This window comes from Tachysurus fulvidraco, chromosome 1, assembly GCF_022655615.1.
Source record: "Tachysurus fulvidraco isolate hzauxx_2018 chromosome 1, HZAU_PFXX_2.0, whole genome shotgun sequence".
In the NCBI taxonomy this organism is placed as follows: Eukaryota; Metazoa; Chordata; class Actinopteri; order Siluriformes; family Bagridae; genus Tachysurus; species Tachysurus fulvidraco.
In genome coordinates, this window is record NC_062518.1 from 44,029,776 (window position 1) to 44,057,486 (window position 27,711).

At 39.5% G+C, this 27,711-nt stretch overlaps 1 protein-coding gene across 1 annotated transcript in view; it reads right to left on the reverse strand.

Annotated features, from left to right (window-relative positions):
• Positions 1-27,711, reverse strand: part of LOC113662233 (phosphatase and actin regulator 1-like) — a 62,524-nt gene that overhangs the window by 32,972 nt on the left and 1,841 nt on the right. The window lies entirely within an intron of this gene.

A 27,711-nucleotide genomic window follows, 5' to 3' on the forward strand; every position in this document is an offset into this window, starting at 1 on the left:
AACATATGCATGCAGATTCTACAAAGAAAAAAAAAATATTTTAAGGCTTTTTTTTTTACCTAAAAAAATGTTTTCTTTTGTTTAGTACTTACTATAACATATTAAATGAAATTGTGGTTTCTCAGGCTAATTTTGATGCCTGCTAATTTCAAACCACTAAGCTAATACAGCTAGATAAACAATAGCTGACAGCTAATACAGCTATATAAACAATAGCCGACAGGGTTAAATAGTGTTACAACCGTATCCTTACATACAACTAATATAACTAATATAACTTTATTCATTTTACTTAGATTTACAAAGACTAACAAATGTTCTAACAGTAGCATCTGATGAGGTCACAGGAAAGGGCAAGTCAGTCAGATCAGTCGCAAAGGAATATGGGATCTACCGCGTAACACTGAGCAGATACTGCAAATCATTGCAGAAGCTGAAAGACCAGGGATCCAGTGATCTTCCCAGTGTAGGTTACAGGAGCAACAAGAAAGTTTGGAGAAAAAGTTGGCTGATTATTTGACTCAGACAGCAGACCCGTATTATAGACTGACTCCACGTGAGGTAAGAATATGACAGGGTAGACACTGGAAACCAGAGACGAATTGAACACTAGCAGAGGTGTCAGTCAAAAAAAAAAACAACTTTTTTTGCTTTTGTACTTTAATTTTCTACTGTATGCCACTTTCTTATAGGTCAGAAAGTTTGCATTTCAGCTGGCAGTAACATATAACGTCAAACACCCACAGACATGGGATGGGAATCAGATGGCAGGGACTGACTGGTTCCCTTTCCACTGTGACTCTGATTAAGAATAGACACTCAGTGGCATCGTTTTTGATGTAGAGCGTCTGTTAAGCATACTGTACGTACCGTTAAGGAAGTTTGTTCTAGTAGACAGATTTTCACACACAGAGCCACATACAAGAACACACACACCAACATTTACATTCTCCATCTTTCGCACACACTCACACACACACACACACACACTGTTGAGTCAAACAGAAAGAGGATTTGAGTTATGGTCGGTCAAAATGAGACAGACATTGTTCTTTGATTTCAATAAACCTCAAGAAAGACTTTTAGAAGAATTGGTGCCATTTGTAGTCAACAAATGTGGGTACTTTGTATAAAAGTACTCAGAAGTTACAGGTGTTGAAGCAAAATGTGTTACAACCATACCCGGTCTCCCCTACATAAAAGCTAAGAAGAGATAAGATAAATATGAGATTTTATTCAGGTTAATAGTTCTCACTGATCAATGATTACATTTGGTAATTGGTGATTAGTCACTGGAAACAATGGTGATCATGGTTCGGTCATTAGCAATAATAGTAATAAGTCCTTGGGGACATTGGGGACAAGTGGTGGGTTTTTGGGAAGACTAGTGATCAGTGATTGGTCATTGGGAGCAGTAGTAAAAAGTGATTGGTGGTTGCAAACATCAGTGTAACTCAGTCAGGTTTTACACACTGGCGGGGGGTCAAGTGAACCCATTCTCTCGTCTCATATAACCTGCGGTTACTGCATGATGTGAGCCGTAGAGCCGTACTGAGTGCAAAACTCAACACACATAGCAACAACGTCACTATGCTAGTACCAGATTGTGAACTACTTTAAAATGGATCATTAAATTCAAGCGTGTTATACTCAGAGCACCACTAGTTAAATAAAACCAAATCCTAATGTGAAACTTCTCTTATTCTGAAGGTGGCTATTTTGAGACACTGGTAATGTTGCTATACTAATACATTGTCCAAAACAGGCATGCATTCTTGATTGACAAGCTGCCAGATCATACGATTGTTCTCGTGTATTCGACACGAAGATGTTCACATGTGCTCAATCACCGGCGAGATTTAAAAATAACTATTTCATTGTCTTTGTATGAAACTAGAGACATCTTAAAGAGGCACACCGTGTGCCACATTGTAGGAGAAATAAATAAATATGTATTAGGAATGTCTGGTGTTGGCTGTATTCTACCCTATGTGCTTTGGCTTGAGTGTTTGGAGTTTTGATACCAATTTCCAAAATTCTGCATTTTTCTCTGGTATATTGTTCATAAGGTGACTGAGTGGACTTTACTTTCAGACTCGATACACTATCAAATAATATGCTTACGATGATAAGATGAAGCACCGAGGTTCTGATTCTGAGGTAAATCTGCTGCCTTGGTTGAAACAATATCTTTCTTCCTGAGATCAATTTAAATCATTTTGAGTTTTAATCGGGTCCAAAAGGTCCATCTGCTTCTGTAGACCCTGTACGATGAGGGACAGCAGCAGGAGGTCATACTCTGCAAAGAGTAGGAAGCTTACATGTCCTGTCTTGTGGGTTGAATATGAGAAGGTACAAACTGTTCTTAGATCGTTTAGTCCATGAGCTCATTTACGTAAACAGTGCCTCAGTGGCTCGGGATGTATCCCGTTAATGAGCGAACGACTCTGTATGTTTATTTCCGATTTTTTTACCACACATTTGTATCTGGAAAACAGTTCTTTATTGGCAAATTAAAATATACTCCATAATGCAAAAAAAAAGGACATGCTTATTATTTTGTGTACGGTGTACATCTTCTTCAGTTACATGGTGAATTGGAAGATCTTATGATATTGTATTCGGTTAGCAAGGACACTCATCTAGTATAATACAGTATATAATAGTCTAAACTATTAAACACATAAACACCTCTCACATACTCACACACAGATTTGTGTGATGAGACATAATGCCTAGCAATTCTTAAAAATTCCTGATTAGCAAGATTATTATGTGATCGGCTACGGTAAAGGTGATGTCATGTCACAATGACACTACAGTCAATGAAGGAATGGTCTCTATTACTCACACCTGTCCTTTGTCTCTGATCTTGTATACACAGCTCTTTTACAAAATCTGTTATTTGGTTTCATGTGTCTTCAACTCACTGTAGCTCTTTTATCAGTCCTGGTTATGGTAATGAGACTTGTGCCTTGCTGTGATATAGAGGAACTGAACTGAATTGTAATCCAGCTGCAGCCGGAATATTTACAGGGCGTGAAGCTTTGATGGTGCATCCCATAATCCCAGGCTCATTAGCCTTGCTTCACAGATATTAGAAAAGCTTGAAGAGATCCCGAGCTGTGAGAGAACTTCCCACTGAGAGTAACCAACTAGCGTTTGACATTTATGGGAAACGGCTCTAGCCCTCCCCTTTGAAAAGAGCATTGCTCATGGTTTTGTCGTTATGTTCCAGGATAAACAAGCTGACCGTTAAACCGTATCGCTCAACTTGCCGACCAAGCTAGCATCTAAAATGTCGAATAAAACATTTGGCACATGTAACTGCAGTTGCACAAGATCGTGGTCATGAGATGTATCAGGGGTGAAGGAACAGGCAGATATGGTTATCATGGGGATAACAAACAGGTCAAATAAATATCTGTCAAACACTTAGACAAATACGAGCTATAAATTCCAGACACCGTCAGATAAACTCGAACACAACATGATGACAATGCACTGACAAGACTGGATGCAAGACTATGTAGAACCCAAACTGAGGCACACTACAAAATCTCTGCTATAATATTATTTTGTTGTTCTGAGCATTGTCACTGATTTGTTATCACTTGGCCTGTTTTGCAGTAGCACATGACTGATCTATCCTGAACTTTTTATTTTATGATTTCTTTGGACCTCTGATTATTTATTTGACTTTATTTGTTTAGATTTAGACTAGATTTGGATACACTCATGATAACCCTGTACCTTCACCTCTGCTACAATTCATGACCATGTTTCCTGGACTTAATATAACAAAGAACACATTGATTTTACACATTTGTGATGTTCCTCTCACAAGAAGAGCATATTATTATTTGTGAAACGCACCTCCTGACTATAAAAGGCAACATGTCACAGGGCTCCAGGGGCTTTTCAGAAGGTAACAAAATCCAATCTAGTACCCTGCAGCCAACACACATCATACACTACATCATCCAGAGCTCCAGACATATGTGGTCAGAAAGGCTGTATAAGCCTTAGTGCCTGGAAGAAAAATTGCCTCTGGAATAATGACATCATTACATGGTGCTGTACTACAGCTCAGTGCAAAAGGTTCATGTCACCAATCATCTCTCCAGCTATTACTCATCCATTTCTCCCACATAGCCTTCAGGTGAACGAGTCTTCCCGGAGCAGTTTTTTTTTTTTACGTCTGGAAATACATCCCATTCTTTCTGACGCAGACCCGAGCGAGCCTCGTGCTAAATGCCGGCCTTATGATGTGCACAGTTATGTAAACCCTATTTCTCATGCTTTCTGCATAGTGGATCCCTGGGCTTTTTTTTAACAAGACTATGCAGTGTATGCATCAGTGTAGCGAGTAAGCTGAGCTTCTTTTGAATCATCTGACCTGTGATCCAGCTGAAACAAACAAGGGCCAAGGTCAGACCCCTGAGGTATCTCATTCAATAAAGATAACTTGCTTTTAAAAAACATTAATCCTAAGGACATTGATTTCGGAATGGATGAAAAGAAACAGATGCAAACATATTTACAGCAGTAGTTCGATGTTTTCTGCGATTCATGAAAGGCACTATATTATTTCTCAGAGCTGCTTTTGACATAATGGCTTTTCTGTAACTGTTATATAACTTTCCTTCAGCCAAATCAGATTTTCCTCCCATCATCATCATCATCATCATCATCATGATCATCAATGCAACTAAAATGAGCTTGACACACCTGATTGAACAAAGCATGTAACATCAACCACATATACAAAGCCAGATCCTTGGAGGCACCCAAGATTTTTCCAATAAGATAAAATATAGATCAAGATTTTGAAATAGTTTCTCAGACCCACATGCTATGCTGTATCATTGCGTTAATGACCTTGTGATGCATAAGGTTACCCAAGGTTGCCGTCTTTAAGTATCACACACAGCTCCCTAAGATCATTGGTATCTCTTCTATGATGTCTTCTAACATTGTAGTGATTAAATTGAATTTAATTTGATAGGTCAGATCTGTGTATATGTATATGCTGCACATAGAGCAAGCAGGTCAAACACAACAGGACTGACTGCAGATACTTGAGGTATCTCACTTGGAAAAGCAACACTAAACACTCTAAATAAAACACAGAATCTGATGCTATCTAGAATGTGTTTATATGTTCAAAGTAAATCAGATTTGGGAAATTATTTTACACACTTAAGGTGTGTAAACAGATCTGTAGAGCTTTGATTTGTTCCCAAACAGAGAATTATTAAAATGTCGCATTTTTCCTTTGGCTCGGTTTGCTTTCACATTGCAGAATTCCAAATCGTCCCAAAGTATGTTTATGTAAGTCACGTTGGTCAAAATGTGCATGTTTGTGTCCAGCTCATAGTGTCATCCATCACGACGGATAGTCAGCAGTTCTGTGAGATTATTGTGGCTTTCTTTATAGCTCTATTGTTTCTAATCGATCAAGTCGAGGTTTCGTCAGAAAAACATTGTTACTAATTTTTAGTGATTATAAAACGTTTGGTCCGTTGGTCTGTTGGGTCGGATTGCTTTCTCACCGTAAACAAACCGTTTCAGGGTTTCCTTTTACAATGAGTCCACTCCAGACCACTCGGTTGAGTGTTTCTGGCACAGATCCAAGCACAATTGCTGTCTGAACGAATCGAGCGAAAGCAGAAAAAACAGAAACAAATGCTCCAAACGATGCATGTTTTGAAACATCCTTAAAAATAAGGGTATAAGAGTTCCAATAGCAGACAAATTTCCTATTCATATCCATTATCTCCAACACAAAATACAAATTTTTTATATTTTCACAGTTGCCAAAACATTCCAGCAGGGTCCATCCGATTCTCACCAAAATCTGTTAAATCCAAAAAACAGTAGAATTCTAAACAGTATTGCCATGCCAAGGTGATAAATGATCGAACTCATACAATGACGGAACTCATTCACATGTTATGCTAAGGAAACAGACATTTCACATTTCTGCACATGTGGTGCTAGGGTCCAAGAATCGCTGTATATTTGGTAGTCTGAATTTTACCTCAGGTCAGTCACATTCGTAGTGTTTTCCTGATAAATATTTATTTAGCAAAGATGGATATGAATTTGTTTTTATTCTCTCTGCTGTCTGTCTTTATTCTCTCTGCTGTCTGTTCACCCTGAGACTGATAACATATATAACATCTTCATTTAAACAATGAATAATGGTCTAAGCTGCATCTTCCAAAAGCACAAAGGTGAACAAGCATCACATTGAGCATGTCTTACTCCGATTCACACAAGTGAAGGCAATCATTTCTCAAAGCCGCAACACTCCTTAATAACTGCTTGGACACGTGACCTTGTGACGCATGTGGTGACTTTTTATATTGTCTGCAGCCGTGGCTTGGTTTACCCTGGACACATCGAGCAGCGTTCATTCATGAAGAAATCAAGGATGTGTAGGTTTCTGCTCTGTCTCATCCTCCTACTATCTTTTATGTCTTATCCTGAGGCACCAACCACTGTCAGTTCCTACTTTCCCTGCTGCACCATCAGGAGCTCTATAAAACAAGCAAACAGCGAGAGCGAGAGCAGCTTTAGTGCACCAGCTTTGCTTGTGAATTAAAGCAGCCACCGAAGCAGCATAAACTCACACCAACCAGCACAGACCTGCACTGATTCCACCTCATATCGCTCTCTTATGGGTTTGATTCTCCAGCAGGCTCGTTTTCAGGTAGAACTTTGGTGCTGTTTTGGGTTCTTTTATTTCAACACAAAAACCTGAGCTGAAATTGAATCATGCTTTGACTGAAACTCTGCAATCATTTATCATCCTGTTTAAGGCTCAAGTATTAAACAGGCACGTGGTGCATCCAGAAGCCTGACTGATCCAGAGATCCAGACTTGAGAGCTATTATACACGTTAAGCTTTATTATTCAAAGCTTTTGCTCAGCATGAGTGAGTCATATCTGTCATTCTGACTCTGAAACACCTCAGAAAATTATTTAATCAATGATATTATTAGAATTCTGACAGCAAAAAAATTTTAGCTCTGGATGTCATCACCACACATCAGGTCTACACTCAGTGTCGAAGCTACAGTACTGGGTTTTAGATAGATTTCCATATACTTCCATTATAACAGCTGAACAGAATGACACGACTTCCGACGATCACAAGATGTTCAAAAACAAACAGAGCAATACTTTGAGAAGAAAGTCATAATATTATGAGAAAAAAGGTTAATAATTTGAGAAAAATAGTGACAATATATCAAGGAAAATGTTAAATATTTTCCTGAAAAATGTTATTATTAAATAAAAGTTAGGAGCATTGTAATACTAAAAAATATATATATTATATTATGTTATGAGAAAAAAAATCACAATATTGTGAGAAGAATAAAAGTAATTTTGAGAAGATGAGAAAAATAAAAAACAAAATGCTATATTTTGACAAAAGATTTAACAATATTTCAAGAAGAAACTTATAATATTACAAAAATTGTAATGTAATTTTCAGAGAAAAGAAATTCGCAATGTTTCCAGAAGGCATAAAGTAGAAAATTGTAGATAAAATAAGCAACATTGTGGCTTTTGTCAAAGAAAAAAAATCTAGAAAAATCACCCCTTACTATAGTGTAAGTGTGTTTTAATTTGTTAACTCTGGCCCTAAAATCCAAACCTAGAACACTATGAAGTGTTTATGACACTTTGCAGTTTTATATTACACTTATGTCGCATTTCCACCACTACACAAAGTGTTCATTTAACACGAACACGTCTGCAATGTGCTGGATTTAGCCCAGTGGATTTAAACCAGCCAGATATTCCTTCAGCTTCAAATACGACTCCACGACCATGAAGCCTGGAATTGAGCCATCACAATTCCACCGTGAGTTCCTGGCAGATCCAAATGCCCGTTTGCTGAACTTGTGGATAGCTGAACATGTACAAGCAGCGCTGTAGCTGAGACTGCACTAACCCCGACGCTCTGCCTTCCTGTCTATCTCCAACCAAGCTGCTTGTGTAACATGGGGAGAAGTTCTCCAGTTTTCTTCACTCTGAACATGCACTTTAGAAACTTTGATGCAGAAGCGCCCTCGGCCCATGTAAGTTCTAAAGAAGTCTTCAAGTTATAAAGAAGTTTTTTCCCCCACGGTTTTTAGATTTGCCCTCAGCACTAAAAGTTTTCAGTGAAATCTATTATTATTAATATTCAGCAGGGTTTTTTTTTGGGAAACAGCCATAGCTAATGTAACAAGATTGTATGATTGTATGTGTGAGCTAGTAAGCTAAGTTGGTTAATAAACATCCATCTATCTCCTCTAACTCCTAATACCACCTTAAACATCCATCTATCTCCTCTAACTCCTAATACCACCTTAAACATCCATCCATCTCCTCTTAACTCCTAATACCACCTTAAACATCCATCTATCTCCTATAACTCCTAATACCACCTTAAACATCCATCCATCTCCTCTTAACTCCTAATACCACCTTAAACATCCATCCATCTCCTCTAACTCCTAATGCCACCAAAAACATCATATGTTTCCTCTAGCCACTAATACCACCATAAACACCCACTTACCAACTTTAACCCCACCTACCACCATATAAACCTCTCACTCACTCACTTACTCATTTCCTACCGCTTATCTGAACTTCTCGGGTCACGGGGAGCCTGTGCCTATCTCCGGGGTCATCGGGCATCGAGGCAGGATACACCCTGGACGGAGTGCCAACCCATCGCAGGGCACATACACACTCTCATTCACTCACGCAATCACACACTAGGTGGAGAACATGCAAACTCCACACACACAAGGTGGAGGTGGGAATCGAACCCCCAACCCTGGAGGTGTGAGGCAAACGTGATAACCACTAAGCCACCGTGCCCCCACCATACAGTATAAGCATATCACCATAAAAAAACCCACCTACCACCATTAACACCCAACCACTCAAACCCCACCTACAACCATATCACTCCACCCACCACAATGAAATGCCACCCACCAATAAAATCGCACCTACCACCAGAAGACACACAGCCACTCTAACTCCACCTACCACCAGTACACACCCATCTACCTTCTCTAATAACACCTACCACCATAAAACTAGATAGATAGATAGATAGATAGATAGATAGATAGATAGATAGATAGATAGATAGATAGATAGATAGATAGATAGATAGATAGATCACTGTATTTATAGTTTTAGTAATTAATCATAGCAATTAATCCCTTTAATAGAAATTCCTCTCCATCAGCTATCTATATTATGCACCTACTGTTACCCTGTATATTGAACAATCTGGATGTTCTAAGAACATTTCTCCAAAATCCTTTCATTCAATCTTTTTTTGAATAAAATCTCCACCATCTTCCTCTTGCTCCTTCTGTTCATTCACACTAGGTGCTTAATGTCTTTAGTGGCCTTCTTCCTTCCCTCCAGAGCAGCGCTTTAGATATTAACCCAGAATTAAAGGCTACACGGACAAACGCTTCATGCTGGCAAGTCCTAATTGAAAATTAAAGCGGAGTAATACAAATCCTCCCTTTTCATTTTTCTGCAGCTCTTTCTCTCCCCCCCTTGAGGCTAGAAGCAGTGCTTATGTAATTAGATTCTGTTAGGAAGCTCATTTTTCTCAGCACTGCACTTTTCTGGCAAAATCTAAATGAAGGCCGGTCTGTATTTCAGTGATACATGTGGAATTGGTTATACGGAGCTTCATATAATGAATGAACGAGTGAGTCTCTCTCTCTCTTCTCTCTCTCTCTCTCTCTCTCTCTCTCTCTCTCTCTCTCTCCCTCTCTCTCTCTCTCCATCTATCTACAGTAGCTATCTATCCCTCTCTATCTATGACTAAAATGAAATCTGTCTTTCCCATGTTACATTTATATTGAGCGTAGCTTATAGGCTACCAAAAGAGCAGCAGTTTTTCCAGCAGATGATTTTATCAAATTATTATTATTTTTTTTTTATTTTCAAAGCATGCATCATCTAATATACGTTTTATACAACCAGAGGTGGGTAGAGTAGCCAAAAATTGTACTCAAGTAAAAGTACTGTTAGTTCAGAATAATATGACTCAAGTAAGAGTAAAAAGTAGACATTCAAATAATTACTTGAATAAGAGTAAAAAAAAAGTACTTGGTGAAAAAAACTACTCAAGTACTGAGTAACTGTTGAGTAACGTTTGATTTATTTTTTAACACAACAATCAGGCAGACAAAAATACAAAATAATCTTTAGGCAAATTATGGCTCATCCATTCAATAAAATAAATTAAAATGAATTAATTACAAAATAGCTTAAATTAAAATAATTCGGGTAAATTCAAAAACTTAATAAATAAATAAAATAAATAAAATAATAATAAATAAAAAATAAATACGCACAAGTAACACAAATTTACAAACCATTATACTTTTTTTACCAGGCAGAACTAGAACGAGGCAGCCCATAAATTCTCATAAACTGTGTGTGTGTGTGTGTGTGTGTGTGTGTGTGTGTGTGTGTGTGTGTGTGTGTGTGTGTCTGTCTGTCTGTCTGTCTGTCTGTCTGTCTGTCTGTCTCCAGTGACAGAACAACAGAAGGAAACACACACACATTTCATACCAGGCATGCTGAACAGAAAACTGCACACCGGTCACCATAAAACGCGCATGTGTGTGTGTGTGTGTGTGTGTGTGTGTGTGTGTGTGTGTGTGTGTGTGTGTGTGTGTGTGTGTGTGTGTGTGTGTGTGTGTGTGTGTGTGAAAACATGCAGAAGCAAACTATTTCACCAAAAAATCACTCAGTGATGTCACTATTAAACTTCACCGTCTGCATTGCTGACGGTGAGTGTTGCTAACTAACCCGTCCCGCCACTGAGATTGTGTATGGTAACGTGATGAGACCGCACAACTACGTTTGATTGGTGAAACACAGTCACGTGGTAAAGCCTTAGCAGAGGTTTTTCTCTCTCTCTGTCAAAAAAAAAAACATTAAAATTGATGCTTAGAATACCAAAGAGGTAAAAAGAAAAGTACCGAGCGCATTGTAGCCTAACGTAGCGGAGTAAGAGTACAGTTTCCTCTTCACAAATCTACTCAAGTAAAAGTAAAAAGTGTAGTGATTTAAAACTACTCCTAGAAGTATAATTTTTTCAAAAACTTACTCAAGTAAATGTAACGGAGTAAATGTAACTCGTTACTACCCACTAGAGCCCTGCGCGGGGCTGTTTTTATAAACCCGCTCCCGCTGAATTTCTGACCAGGACCACCCGTGCCCGCAAGCTGCGTGTTCCACTCCCGCCCGCACCCGCGATGTTTGTGTCCACTCCCGCAGAATTTTTCTTGAGAGCTTGTGAAAATTTTGATTGTATACAAATGATCAGACTAATTATTAGTTCAGGCTAAAGTCCAGAATTAACCATGATTGCATTTAAATAAGATAAATTAATACTAATGCTAATACTAATCTTCTTCTCAACATCATGTGTTGACTCTATTCTTATTAGGCTACAGGCCAAACCCCACCGGGTCCCGCGGATCTCCCGCTAAATTTTCTGACCGCCCACTCCCGCACGGGGCAAAGGTGAAACCGCCCGCTCCCGTGAGATTTGCGTTGGGTCCTACGGGTCCCGGGAGGTTTTGGGAGGTTGGAGGAAACTGGAGAACCCAGATGAATCCCATACAGACTCAGGAAGAAGATGTGAAATCTCCACACAGACAGTAACCCGAGCCAGAAAGCCAGAGACTCACCAACATAAATAAAAATCAATTTTTTTTTACAGCTTGTACCATAAAAGCTGAAGAAAAACACAAATGTGGTGTTAAAGGAATGACCTTATTTGTATTTTTATATTCATTTTCTAGTTTAGTAACAAAAACCCCAGGTTACAAAAGGCGAAGCCAAGAGAACGTGGCTATAATAACCCTATACAGGAGAAGCAAGCTAACAAAACAAACGATAAAAATAATAAGAATGATAAATGAACAAGGACACAAAAGCAATGGAACACAACAAAACAACACAAAGGGATGTTCTAAATTCGTAGTCTGAGGTCAGAAAAGGTGGAAAGAACCAGAAGAATCGCACAGGGCGAATGCTTCATGATGAACACACAGAATATATACAATGATGAACAGTAAGATTGTGGAGATTATGAGAGGATGAGCGCTGGTGCTTGCTGGTAGTTTGAGGCTGAGAGTTAACAGAAGCTACAGAGCTATGTGTTGTGACATCAGTATGATAAAACAGGAAGAGGAAGTTCTGTCTGTAGTGGTGTGAGTGGCTGAGGTTTAGGAGCAGGGTGGGAATAAGTTTTCGATCTTTCGCTGGACGACGGTGAGACACCAATATTGTAAAAATATTTTACACTCTCTCTCTCTCTCTCTCTCTCTCTCTCTCTCTCTCTCTCTCTCTCTCTCTCTCTCTCTCTCTCTCACATACACACACACACACACACACACACACACACTAGTCATAATGATGATAATAACACAGTGCGCTCTCATTAACTTACAAATGTTAACAATTAGCTGTTTGGGTCTTTTCCTAAAGACCGAACAAGACCTCGACCTGACGTTTTAGTCTTTTAGTCACTCACAGGGACAGGTGGAGTAATCTCCACCTCACACTCGCACATGTTGACACACACTCACATTTTCTATTTAAAGCGACATTCTGGTCCAGGCTTCTCATGCAGCGAAGTCCAATCTGATGATTCATAGCTTTACTAATCCCCCAGGCGTCTGATGGAGCACAACCGGCAGTCCTGAGACTTTTACTATAACGACAAAGATTAAAAGACTAAAAGCCAGAACTTTTATTTTCTACTCTGACATTCTCTCAGACACGCAGCCGCAACACGAACATGCTTACTCGTGTGTACCTAGTGTATACTGTATCTGAGGAATTAAAAACAATCTCCAATAGACAAAACAAAAGCCTTGCTCCTGCCATCGTCGTGAATGTTGTCATGATCCCGGATCTCAAATCAAAAACTCTTGACTTTAAACGTGTAGGAAGTTACAGAAGTCTTTTAATCCGACTTTTGTAGCATTAATGACAAAAATTTGAAACACTATCCAGAAGATTGTTACAGATTGATCCACAAATACAGTCTAGATACTGTATCATACATAATTGTGGATTGGAGACTCAACGCAAGCTAGTTTAGTTGCCAGATGTAGATTTTTAAAAGATATGAAAGATAATTTGAATGCTGCAGCATCCAACACTGACACATCGATGAATTTACAACAGAGCAAATTTCTTTAAGCAGGCTGAATCATTCTTCATGGTTCGATTCCCCCAAGATCTCCATCATCATTCCACTTTATTTCATAATCACTTTTTTTTTTCAATTGCATTTCTTCTTGCATTTTTATTTATATATCTTTATTTATATATTATATATATTATTTATTTCACAGACAAATATTTATGTTTTTATAAAATAATTACTGGATTATAAATCTGATTTCATGTAGACATTGTACTCATTTTTTTTATATATTTTTTAATTGTTTTGTTTGTAAATGATTTATCTTCTTTCAAGTTTTTATTTTTATGTGAGAAAATTAAAAAAATGATGTCTATCAGAAACAAAATGTCTAAATATTTCTGAAAATCGAGTATCAACCGGGTAAAGTTTTGTATTCTTTTGTATTCACTTAATTAAATAAATATTAAAATAGATAATAAAAAAAATAATAATTAAATAACGTATTAAATAAAGAATTAAATGAATACAGGCAAATTGTCAACTGTGATTTTCTTTTTTTTAAATAAAGTGTCATAAAAAAGAAATAAAATAAAAAAGCACACACACACACACACACACACACACACACACACACACACACACACACACACACACACACACACACACACACAAATAAAAACAATCAGACACCTTTCTATTTATACCCCCACACCCCTGTGTGGTGAGCGGAGGGCTGAAGGACGCTGGGTAACGCCTCGTTATGGGGTTGGAATTCAATTAACACACAGCCGGGGGCAGCGGAACAACACCATAGTCGAGCAAAATAGCACTGTGTGCCAAACCACCAGTGGGACACGGGCTAAAGGACACATCGAGGTCGTCCTCACATAACAGAGTGTACACGACCCACACCACCGTACTCATACACCAACATGACCAGAACCACTGCAGCAATACACCAACATGACCAGAACCACTGTACTGATACACCAACATGACCAGAACCACTGCAGCAATACACCAACATGACCAGAACCACTGTACTGATACAACAACACCACCAGAACCACTGCAGCAATACACCAACACCACCAGAACCACTGTACTAATACACCAACACCACCAGAACCACTGTACTGATACAACAACACCACCAGATCCACTGTACTGATACACCAACACCACCAGAACCACTGTACTGATACACCAACACCACCAGATCCACTGTACTGATACACCAACACCACCAGATCCACTGTACTGATACACCAACACCACCAGAACCACTGTACTGATATACCAACATGACCCCATCACCGTACTGATACAACAACACCACCAGAACCACTGCAGCAATACACCAACACCACCAGAACCACTGTACTGATACACCAAAATATTTTTTTGTTAGGTTAACCCAACCTTTAGTAAAGACAACTGTGGTTAATAAACAACATTTTCTCTCCACATGATAACCCAAGGCTTTGCAGGTGATTTCATGATCAATTACACAATTTTTTTATCTTTATAGTTTTGTTCACATGATTTTCTCACCCTTAGCCTTATTATATTTGCAGATCAGAATATGATGGATTTATTTCTCTTAGCTGATGTCAGTGTGAGACGATCTGCATTTAAATCTCCTCTTAAATAGAGAACTGTGTCATCATCTTCACACGAATACGACTCCACCCGAGAGGTGTGGTGTCTTTAGTGTCAGGATAGAAGTACTGAGGGTCTCTGTAGTGTGTGATGTGAAGGAGCTGAGAACAATATGGAACTCGTCTACATGAAACTGGATTCTAGCAACATCTAGTGGCACTTACTGTACAAACAGTGTGATGTGACAGGATTATACCTTATGTTAAAGAAAATGTATATGTAAATAACAATAAAAAAATAAAATAAAACTTCAAATGCATTTTAGAATATATATATATATGAAAGCGTAAAGTGTGAGTGTGTGTAGTGCAGATGGATCCTAGCATTTAGTGACCATGCTTATTAGTGGTCAGTTCCCATTAGTCTCTAGGCAAGAATCTGTTCTTAAGTCTGTTTGAGTATAATGTGATGTGAAGCGCCTCCTAGAGGGCAGGAGGTCAAACAGGTGATATATCCAGGTTCTTAGGTATATAAACAGCCTTGTGTGTGTGGAGTTTGTATGTTCTCCCCGTGCCTCGGGGGTTTCCTCCGGGTACTCCGGTTTCCTCCCGCAGTCCAAAGACATGCATGGTAGGTTGATTGGCATCTCTGGAAAATTTGTCCATAGTGTGTGAGTGTGTGAGTGAATGAGAGTGTGTGTGTGACCTGCGATGGGTTGGCACTCCGTCCAGGGTGTATCCTGCCTCGATGCCCGATGACACCTGAGATAGGCACAGGCTCCCCGTGACCCAAGGTAGTTCGGATAAGAGGTAACAAATGAATGAGATAGAGAGGTATATAAACACAACATGATGTTCTCCTACTTAGAGTTGGGATTAAATATTCGGATATGAAACTAATAAATTCATTCCTCAACCTCTTAGTAAAGTTGTGTGATTTCTTTATAGAACAAACGACCTAGACTAGAACTAAACTAGAACTAAATCTAGATTATCCACCTACTTACTGTATGTGTATATTTAATAATGATAAATGCCAATTATGTCACAGTTAGATTCAGCTCCACATACAGTATATAACATATATAAATGACGATGCTGAGAACAAGTGCTGAAACCAGTAAGAGACACGACTCTGAAGTGCTTTTCGCACATAAAATTCAGGTTCAACAGAATCACGTTGCACGTGCTCTTCAGTTAACAGTTAACACTGTAAACACTGCCAAGCTGATCCTGCTTCAGGGGGAAAGAGTTGTACTTCATAACCCTGCATCCTTTACCCCTGGGGTTAAAGGTGGGGTTCGAAACAACAAGGTTAAGTACTGTGTAAAAATCCATTCAGTCTTCCTTTTTTCCTTTCAGGCCATTAATATGAAAAGCTTTTAATGTTTTAATGTGTAATTGAAAACTAAAGGGTGCTAAAAAAATCACATTAAATCCATCAGATGAGGCTTACAGATAAATGAGGCTGTTTGTTTTGTGCTTGTAAGAGATGAATATCACAGTATAAATAAAAAAAAGAAAAGAAAAGAAAACAGCTCCTGGATTTTCACACTTGTTCTCCTTGCAGCTATGATACCGAATGTGGTGTGAGCTAAGAAAAGGGAGAGAGAGGAAAAGAAAAGATTAATATGGGGACGATGAAGATATACAGAACATTTGTAACAAATTAAATTTGTTTTTTTATTTAATTTTAATTTGTAAACAGAACATCTACAAGAAAATCTTTCTAACTGAAACATCACACTTGAATCAGATCAAATATTTGTAATTTTATTTATTTATATATTTGTTTGTTTGTTTGATCATTTGTTTTGTTTACTTATTTTTCTTTTTTAACATTATTTCCAGCAGAAAGCAGCATTTCTTAATAAACTCAGACTCCAAGTATCTTTTAAAATTACACAAACCTATAGCTTAGCCAACAGAGCTAATTGTTAGCACTAGCTGCTACATTTATAGGGAAGTTCTACATTTACACACAGAACTGTTTTATTGCAAATCCTATAATACATATCTTGCATTATGATATCTATTTTATTATATCTTGGATATTTATATTTGATGTGTGTTTTATTTTATCTTGAGAATTTGGGTTTCTGTGTAATTGGTGCAGATTGTTTGAAGGATAATTATTACCCTATTTAAATGTTTTATTATAAATATTTCAGCTTTAATTAGCCGTGAAAACAGAAGCGTTGTAGTTGTGGTGTTGAGTCTTACACCAGTAGAGGGCAGCAGATCGCTATTTTTGTGTTTCTGTTCTCTTTAGCACACGAGAATGGTGTGTCAAGATCCCTTCCTTCCTTCCTTCCTTCCATCCATCCATCCATCCATCCTTCCTTCCTTCCCTCCATCCATCCGTCCGTCCACCCTTCCTTCCTTCCTTCCTTCCTTCCTTCCTTCCATCCATTCATCCATCCTTCCTTCCCTCCATCCATTTATCCATCCTTCCTTCCTTCCATCCATCCATCCGTCCGTCCACCCTTTCTTCCTTCCTTCCTTCCTTCCTTCCTTCCCTCCATCCATCCGTCCGTCCACCCTTCCTTCCATCCATCCATCCGTCCGTCCACCCTTTCTTCCTTCCTTCCTTCCTTCCCTCCCTCCTTCCTTCCTTCCTTCCTTCCTTCCTTCCTTCCTTCCTTCCATCCATCCATCCTTCCTTCCATCCATCCACCCTTCCTTTCTTCCTTCCTTCCATCCATCCTTCCAGCCTTCATGCCATCTAACACACACCTTAATAACACATAATAATCTCTCTCTCTCTCACTCTCTCTCTCTCTCTCTCTCTCTCTCTCTCTCTCTCTCTCTCTCTCTCTCTCTCTCTCTCTCTCTCTCCCTCCCTCCCTCCCTCCCCTCATCCTGATGCCTTGCTTCTGGTCATTGCTTGGACATGCACGGGATTACCATGCATGGTACCACTTAGAAACCACGGAGATGAATACAATAAATACAAGTAATAAATTAAATGGTGACACAATGACGTATTTGCTACCATTTTTGTGCTTTTACAGCAGAACAACAGCCATGGGTAAAAAAAAAAAAAAAGAAACAAGTCACTTGGAGGATGTTTGTTTCTCTTCCTTTTGTCTAATAAATCCCAGGATGCAGAGCATTACAGTAACCTCAGTCGCAGGCTTTGCCAAGGCTAATAAAATCCCCAAACTCCAGGCTGTAAAGAGAGCTCTAGCTCCAGCTAAAACATGACAGCTAACCTAATTGCAATTTCACACTCTGCTTCTGGGAGCCGGACGAAGCTATTTGTTACATAATACAATGGCATTTTGCAGCACAAGCATATAACAAGTTTGTTTAAGCTGATGTGCTTTTGGTCATTGGATCAGAGAGTAGCTCTAGATCCTGCTGGTCACAGGAATTCCCAGTTTAACGCATCCTGTTAAAATCACAGAAAGCTGATTGAAATCTGACCAAAAAAAAATAAACAGAAGACAAAAGGTGTGTGTTGAGGTGCTGTTGAGGCGTTGTGGCTGCAAGAAGCCTGGATTTCAGGAGTAATTTAACTGCAACTGCTAAAAAAAACTAGACGTAGAAACTAGTAAGGGAAAATAAACAGGAACAGTTTACAAAAAAGGACAACAATCCTGAGCTAATACACTACATTTTAGCCCTTAGTGCTGTGTTGTTTTATGTAGCTATGTGTCTTTATGTAGCACCAGGATCCTGAAGGAACTTCCTTTCACTTCACTGTACACGGCCTCAGTTAATGATGTTTGAAATGACAATACCACAGACTAATAATAATTTAAAGCATGTACAGTACTAATCACAGACAAATGTTGAGTTAAGGCATATACTCATTGGTAACTAATGCTGAATTATGGCATGTACTTATCACAGACTAATGCTGAATTATGGCATGTACTTATCACAGACTAATGCTGAATTATGGCTTGTACTAATCACAGACTAATGCTGAATTATGGCATGTACTTATCACAGACTAATGCTGAATTATGGCTTGTACTAATCACAGACTAATGCTGAATTATGGCATGTACTTATCACAGACTAATGCTGAATTATGGCTTGTACTAATTACAGACTAATGCTGAATTATGGCTTGTACTAATCGCAGACTAATGCTGAATTAAGGCATGTACTTATCACAGACAAATGATGAGTTAGGGCATATAGTTATCAGTAACTAATAATAAATTAAGGCATGTACTAATCACAGACTAAAGGCATGTCCAGTACTAATCAAAAACTAATGTTAAGGCATATACTAATCACATACGAATTATGAATTAAGGCATGTACTAATCACAGGCTAATGTTGAGTTAAGGCGTGTAATAATGACAGGCTAATGTTGAGTTAAGGCGTGTAATAATGAGAGGCTAATGTTGAGTTAAGGCATGTACTAATCACAGGCTAATGTTGAGTTAAGGCATGTGCTAATCACAGACAAATGTTGAGTTAAGGCATGTACTAATCACAGACTAATGTTGAGTTGAGGCATGTACTAATCACAGACTAATCATGAAATTAGGGCATTTACAAATTTTACAAAGTTTACTTCCTTCTTTCTTCGACACTTTTATTAATTCACACTCCGCACCACCCGAGTTCACCCCATTTACCCCGTCCCCACTCCTTCAGCTTTGGTGTTAGTTCCAAACTTGTCCTGAAATGACTCGGGGATGAACAGAGCATAACTATCTCACACACGTCGCCCGATATGATGGATGAAGTTAATAAAGCAGCCTTCGGGAAGCCAATAGGCCGTTTTCTGCATCCCATTTATGAGAAACCAAAAGCATCACAATAAAAGTGCAAAACACCGTGTTCTGTCCGATGTAGCATCCAATATAACTACACAGCAATATGTGTGAGGAAGAGAACACCTGGGGGTCGTGATGTTAAAGAAAACTCAGCAACAACATGGTAGAGTGATGAAGCAGAGTTATAGCTACTATTAATAATATAGCTACTATTTTCCTATAACAGTATGTTCTCTCTCTCTCTCTCTCTCTCTCTCTCTCTCTCTCGCTTTGATTATTTTCCTATAACAGCATGTTCTCTCTCTCTCTCTCTCTCTCTCTCTCTCTCTCTCTCTCTTGTTTATTTTCCTATAACAGATTTTTATCTCTCTCTCTCTCTCTCTCTCTCTCTCTCTCTCTCTCTCTCTCTCTCTCGCTTTCTTGTTTATTTTCCTATAACAGCATGTTCTCTCTCTCTCTCTCTCTGGATTATATTCCTATAACAGCATGTTCTCTCTCTCTCTCTGGATTATATTCCTATAACAGCATGTTCTCTCTCTCTCTCTCTCTCTCTCTCTCTCTCTCTCTCTCTCTCTCTCTCTCTCTCTCTCTTTCCTGTATCAGTGTGTTCTTAATTTTAAGACACAATCCTTTATTAACTCACAAAGCCACTGTTATGCAGAATTCAGCATCACCACACTCAGTGGGGTTTGACCTGGATTCAGCAAAGCAGACAGCACATATCGGATAAAATGCACAACTGACCATCTGGGAGGTGAGTGTGTGTGAGTGTGAGTGTGAATGTGTGTGTGTGTGTGTGTGTGTGTATGTGTGTTTATTTGTGTGTGAAAGGGAGAGCGAGAGAGAGACTATCCCTCTACTGCAGACACAATGCTGTATGTGTTGTGTGTATGAGACACTAAGGATGTTGGTTCTTCCTGGCACTTTTACTTTTAAAAGCGGTGAAAGTTTTCCACAAAAAATGCTATGTAGATGTTTCTGTAGATGTTTACGAATTTTAAAAGTTCCAGAAAGAACCAAAAATAAGAGGTTTTGTCACTGATATTAGAGTAGAACCTTTTTTTTTGGGTTCCCAAAGCGCTTTTCAGTAAATGGAGGAAACTCTTTAATCATAACGAGTTATAACAATATTAATAAACATATTTAATAGACTGGAAACATTCCATACATGTTAACGGGTCTTCATAGAGCTGTACACCCTGACAGAGAACGCTTTAAGGACCTAAGTGTAGGATAAAGACAGAAACACTTTAGGTCCTTTGAAGAACCGAATCTTTTGAAGGTCCGAAAGCAGGTTACGGATAAGCGGGATGTTCTGTGATGGACAGGACGTCATCTGTGTCCCAGGTGTCTCATTTATGTCTCAGTAAATAAAGCAACTAAACTGTACTAATGTCTGGTATTTAGATTGCACAAGTTAACAGTCAGTGGTTCTAATTAGGTTCTTTATATGATTTTATAGATTTCCCAGGAGAAAGGTAAACAACGCAGCTTTAAACGACGCAGCTTTAAACGGTGCACTTTAGTACTTTAAAAGTGAAGAGATTTGTCTATACAGTATTTTAGACCTCAGGCTTCACAGAAAACACTACACTTTTTATTCTTTAAGCAGTGATTTGATGAATATTTGATGACGCTATCTGCTACCGAGCGACTGTGACACACTGTTGTGTAAAGAGGGCAATTTTGTGTAGATGGACTCTCGGGGTGCTACTCGACTGTAACACAAACACACACACATTCATCACACAGAATTTTACACACCAGATTTGTATCCTATTCTTCTTCTTTTGCTCCCAGTTTTACTAGCACACTGCTGTTCAATTATAACGGCAGAATGGATTATTTGTCGTTTTTATTCGGTATAAACAAACAACTGATGTTGTGTCTGTGAGTCTGATCGAAAATGAGTCAGGATTCTGTTGTCTTTTCAGTGTGAGACGTGTGTTTTTCTCTCTGTTGATAATCTTAGACTGAATTGTAGTGTTCGAAGATAAACACTTAGCACTTAGCATCTCAGAGAGCAGAAATGGGTTTCATACCAACATTAACTTTGAAGATACAAACATTTCAGTGGAAAAAACACAGTATTAGTATTTATTTATTTATTTTTTTTAGTATTCTAAGGGAAAATCATAAATTCTGACAAAACTACAAATTCTGTCCTGAGTGTCTACTTTCGTATGCGCTTGATATTAACACCACTGTGGAGTGAGACGTGACGAAGACGTTTGATGATCGACACGGACACAATAAAAACAGGCAGAAACATAACTCTGATGAATGAATTGTCATGGAATCATGACAGTCGAAGATAAGTTCTATATAAAAAAAATTAAAAATCCACCTCGTTCACGTTCTACCGCTTCGACCCAGTTAACTCGCTATTTCCAGGAAATGAAAGAACTCAGAGACGAAGTTTGGCTCTTAATAAGAGTCATAAATAAATAACAAAACTATAACAAGAAATCAGAGCAAACTTATCATCTACCGTCTACTAATCGTCGCTACGCCTTTACGAAGTTCTCCTATGTCATCATCACTTAGCGTGATTTATGATTGATCAGTCGCTTAAAGAGAACACTGCACAATAATGTGATGCATGTAAAACATAGTTTTGGCTGTTACAGATTCCCTGCTGGACAGAAAAATGCTGTCCCCAGCAATACACAACATAAGGACAACATATAAACCCAGCCCCATACAACGAAACTTGGAAATCCATCAACGTTTAACATGCTCCGATACTCTCTACTCAAATCCATACTTTGTAGAGCTTATTCTTTTATCAGAAGTGACCATCTTATTAGGAACATTTAAACAATAAACCTTTAGAACATTAAACATAAAACTGCCTAAGGTCAAATCCTTGAGTATGATACTCGTTAGTCTAGTCTAAGCACCCTGAGGTGATTCTAGGGACCAGTCTGGGTCTGGGATTGTAACAATGGCCCTGCAGATCAACATCAGTGTCAGGAAGAGTTGTGCAAAATATGTAGATGTGTCAATGACAAAGTCATTAATGTGAGTACTACTGTGATCCCTGGTCATGTCATGAGCATTGTCAGTTAAATTGTCACCGTCAAAGAGAGTTTCATTAGGCAGAGAAATGCATAGGTCTTGGAGGTGATCCCGACTCATCCGTGGCCCCAGCTGACTGTCTGCTAGTGCTTCATATGGTGTTTCAGTCAAGACCCGAGGCTCACATTGTGTACAGCTACTGTATGAGTCCTGAGTGTGGAAACGCTGCATACATGAAAGAGGGCAGTACAAGGTATTAACTCTGCAGGGTGCCCAAACTTTTGCAGATGCCATTTTTTTTGTTTTCTGTTATTTTGAAAATGTAAATGATGGAAAAAAATCTAACTTTTTTTTTTTTGACATATTATAAGAATGTTTAATCTGTAATTTGATGCCTTTTGGAGATTTTTACATCTTTTCTTGGCTTCTTTGTGCACATTAATTAAATTTTTTACCTGGGGTGCCCAAACTTTCGAGCCCCACTGTACTGTACTTCTCACAACAACAACCTCAAGCACTCAGAGTAGGGGATGTCAGGCTCCTCCATTCCATCCCATGGAATGCACATGGAACTGAAATAGCCCACAATTTTGCTTTTGAATCTTCTTACATGGAGACCTGCCAGTATCCCAAAGCAAGGTCAAATGTCGTCAAGAACAAGAAAGAAAACCAAGGGACTCTGTAATGGATAAGAGTCCTTCACAGTGAGCTGGTTGAGACCACGATAGTCCACACAGAATCATGGATCACCAGAATGTTTCTAAACAATTACAACGAGAGCTGTCCAAGGGCCTGTTGCTGGTTCAATGATGCCTTCATTTAACATTTCTGCTTTTTAAGCTTCCTCAACTTTTTCTTGAAGGGCTGAAGATGAGGCCTCCATAAGATAGAATGGGGCATAGAAGTGGAATGGAACTCTTTTCTTCACATACCCCAACTGAGGATGTTGTGGTCAGAGTGCAGGGGCAGCTATGATACAGCACCCCTGGAGCAGAGAGGGTTGATGGTCTTGCTCAAGGGTCCAGATCATCCGATCAACAACCCAGAGCCTTAACCAATTGAGCCACCACTGCCCCTAAGCAACAAACTGCCTTCTGACTCCCGCACCTCAGTGTCCTCCAGTTTTACCAGTTTCTATGACAGCAGTTCTGGATGGGATGTGAATAGTGATTAAAAAAAGCACACAACATGAAGTCCATCCCCAAGACCAAAGTTGAAGGTAAGCGTGGAACAAAAAAGAGATAAAACTGCTGAAGCCAAAGGCAGACCATGTCAGCCGCAGGGGTTGGTACTGTACGCCCCACTATCTGCAAGTAGGATTGGAGGAGCAGTCCATGGTTTAACATTGGTTTTAAGTTTGACTTGATTTTGAAGAATGTCAGCTTGCACTGCCGAAAGTGATGCACCAGTGTTGAGTGTAGTATGACCAGGTATTTTTTTTATTTTTGTGGTGGATCGTGGTGAGCAAGTCATGTTGCCGAACGGAACATTATCAGTGGTCATACCTTGAGAAGAAGCCTGGAACTGCAACTGATCTGTAATGTTCAACCTTTTTCATATGGAAACAAACTTTAGTTTTGCTTAAACACAGGATTTGGAACAACCAGAGCTTGTTATTACAAACACATAAGAAATTCAATTTGAAATAAAAGACACATCAGTGGTGTTCATGTCGCAAACTTTGACCATTTTGACAAACTGTCCCTCATTAAAGGGCAGATTTTGCAATCTCTGCTGCCACAATAAAGCTTTACAGCCTTTACAGCAGCTTCACTTTTTATTTTGCTTTCATGAACATAGTCTGTGGGGAAACCAGACTTTTTTCATCTCCTCCGCCTTCTGGAGCTTCTGCTTTACGTCAAGGTCCTTATACTTCTCATAATGTGTCGTGTCATAGTGTCTTCTTATGTTATATCCTTTCGTTACAGACATGTTAGCTCCGTTAGCACACAAGACAAACAGGTCTGTCCTTTATATATGTGAACAGATAATCTGCCTCCCACCTGTCTTGAAAGCTCCTATTGTCCACCTTTCGTTTGGCCGTTTTCGTGGAGGGTGGAATTAAATTGCCCGATGTGACTGTCGCAGGGTTGTTAACGACTGTCAACAGAGGATGAGGGGCGCTTTCTGTCCGTGACTACGCATCAATACAGTGGCAAGGCATTCTGGGATTTGTAGTATTAGCGGAGCATGCGGCTAGCCAGCTGTAATGCGCATCTGATATGAATTCGCGGGCCAGAGTTTGACACCCCTGCTCTAGAGGTATCTCCAGAAGGAGGTCCAAATCGTCTTAGGATGCTTTGCTGCAATTTGATGGAATCACTGAGGCACTATTGAAGCACCAATACTTCAGCTTGAAGAATTTCAACTTGAGTCTCTAGTTTCACAGCAAGTTTCTGTCCCCAGACACAACTGTCGAGGCAATTTTTCTTTTTCATTGTGAAACAAACTTGCTTATGTTGGACTAAAGGTTAATTCCTTACTTTTGGACTTAACCTAGAGTCCAACAGAAGCAAGTTTATTTTGCCTGGACAGTTGTATCGTTTCGTCAACATGTTAAACACTCTCACTCACTCACTCATTTTCTACCACTTATCTGAACTTCTCGGGTCACGGGGAGCCTGTGCCTATCTCAGGCGTCATCGGGCATCGAGGCAGGATACACCCTGGACGGAGTGCCAACCCATCGCAGGGCACACACACACACACTCACACACACACACACACACACACACTACGGACAATTTTCCAGAGATGCCAATCAACTTACCATGTATGTCTTTGGACCGGGGGAGGAAACCGGAGTACCCAGAGGAAACCCCCGAGGCACGGGGAGAACATGCAAACTCCACACACACAAGGCGGAGGCGGGAATCGAACCACCCCCAACCCTGCAGGTGTGAGGCGAGCATGCTAACCACTAAGCCACCGTGCACCCCACATGTTAAACATTACATTTCAAATGCACAGTAATACAATGTAAGCTTGTGCAAAACAATTGTAATGCTTCGACCAAGAGAACTCGCTATATAGAAATACCGCTAGCGTATGCAGAATGCCGGATCAAAGCACACCGGAATCAACTTATGAGGTGAATAAGAGTGAGATAAGATTCATGTAATTATTATATAAAATCAGTCATGTGACCTGGGTTTGGTCGTCATGGCAGTGTGAGTTTGTAGCATAGCATAGTAGAGCAGAGAGAGGCTGTTCCGCAGTGTCAGCCAGCAGTCACACCCAACACACACACACACACACACACACACACACACACACACACACACACACACACACACACACACAAGCGCTCATTCATACTGCAGCAGGAAGCAGTGCTGATCTTGAGAGAGAGAGAGAGAGAGAGAGAGAGAGAGAGAGAGAGAGAGAGAGAGAGAGAGAGAGAGAGAAAATGTGTGTGTGTGTGTGTGTGTGTACATCCATTTTCCAGACACACACGGTCACACCATCCAGGTTTGACAGTAGGTGTCCGTTAGAGAGCGACATCTTTTCTGGGACATGCAGGAGGAAGCTGGTGGTGTGTTAATCATCCACACTGCACCAACATCATGCCTGTCATACATCACCATCCTCACGCTGACACAGCACACTGCAGGGGCACCCATAACATCACTGACACCGACAAGCGGCTCAGGCCAAGGGGAGGTGCAAAGCATCATGGGATGTGTAGATTAGGAGATTGAGGAGAAGGATTAGACTCATCGATTGCTCTCATTATTATAATCGGATTGTTGCAGAATGCAAATGGGAAGAGTCAGGATCGCACGCGTGTGTGTGTGGTGTGTGTATGTGTGGTGTGTGTGTGGTGTGTGTGTGTATGTGTGGTGTGTGTGTGTGTGTGTGAGTGGTGGAAAAAGCAGCATATGCAGTTTCTTCTCATTATGTATATTAAGTAAAAAATTATTATTATTTTTTTAATGTCCTGTAGATTCTATATTTTTAATTCCATCACTGAGACTCACACACCACGCTAACTGTATCACAAAACCATCAAGATTTTGTTAGCGTTATTAGCTTCCTGTAGATGTAGTAATGCCTTAAAGTAACTGAGGAGAAATGGAACGAGCACAAAAATGAAATCTGACAGCAGGAAAACAAACACAGAAGCTCGAACCCTGCCCTCAGACTAGCAAGTAAAATCCGAACGTTTTTTTTTGTTTTTTTCTGCATGTGTCTGTGACATCGAGCTGTTAGTTCAGCAAAATAATGAGCCACGTTTAAATTTGAGAATTTCTTAACTCTAGAGGAATCAGTCACGGTAAAGTGACAAATTCAAACCATAATCAGAACGATCCTTATTCTTTAGGTCTACAATCACAAATCCTGTTCCTACATGCAATTAATTCCCTCTATAGGATGCCTCTACAGTAGGTGTAATGTGGAAAGGTGCCCTCTAGGTTGCCCTATGGTAGATAAAGCATGAGAAAATACCCTTTAGGGTGACAGCAATGTGATGAAGTGCCCTCTAGGGTGCTCCTATTGTGAAAAAGTACCTTCTATGGTGCTGCTATGGTAGATAAAACATGGCTACATGCCTTCTGGAGTCACTTTAATGTGATTAAGCTCCCTTTGGGGCTCCCCTGGTAGACAAAATGTATATATATATATACACACACACACTGCAACACAGAGCCATAAGAATGCTTGTTTATTTTTCAATAACAGCCGTAGCCATAGTTCTGCCTGTGATGTAATTAATTAATATTAACCCGCTCGATCTAATATGTAATTGTATTGTTTCTATGGTAACAGGTCACAGAGTCATAAAGACAGATAGACAGACAAAGAGACAGAGTGAGGGAGAGAGAGAGACAGCCAGACATAAAGGGTGGCATACAGACAGAGAGAGAGAGAGAGAGAGAGAGAGAGAGAGAGAGAGAGAGAGAGAGAGAGAGAGAGAGAGAGAGAGATGTGATTGTTTATCATAAGTGAGAACAGGAAGTAACTTGTCCCTCAGTTGTTCCACATTATCGTTAAACCGTTAAAAACTGTGACGATTCCCTCATTACAGATGGAACATGGTGCAGTAAATGACGGTGATATAAACAGGATCACACACTCCAGACCACGCTGTTCTACAAAATTCCTCTCTTGTTCTGCTAACATTTCACT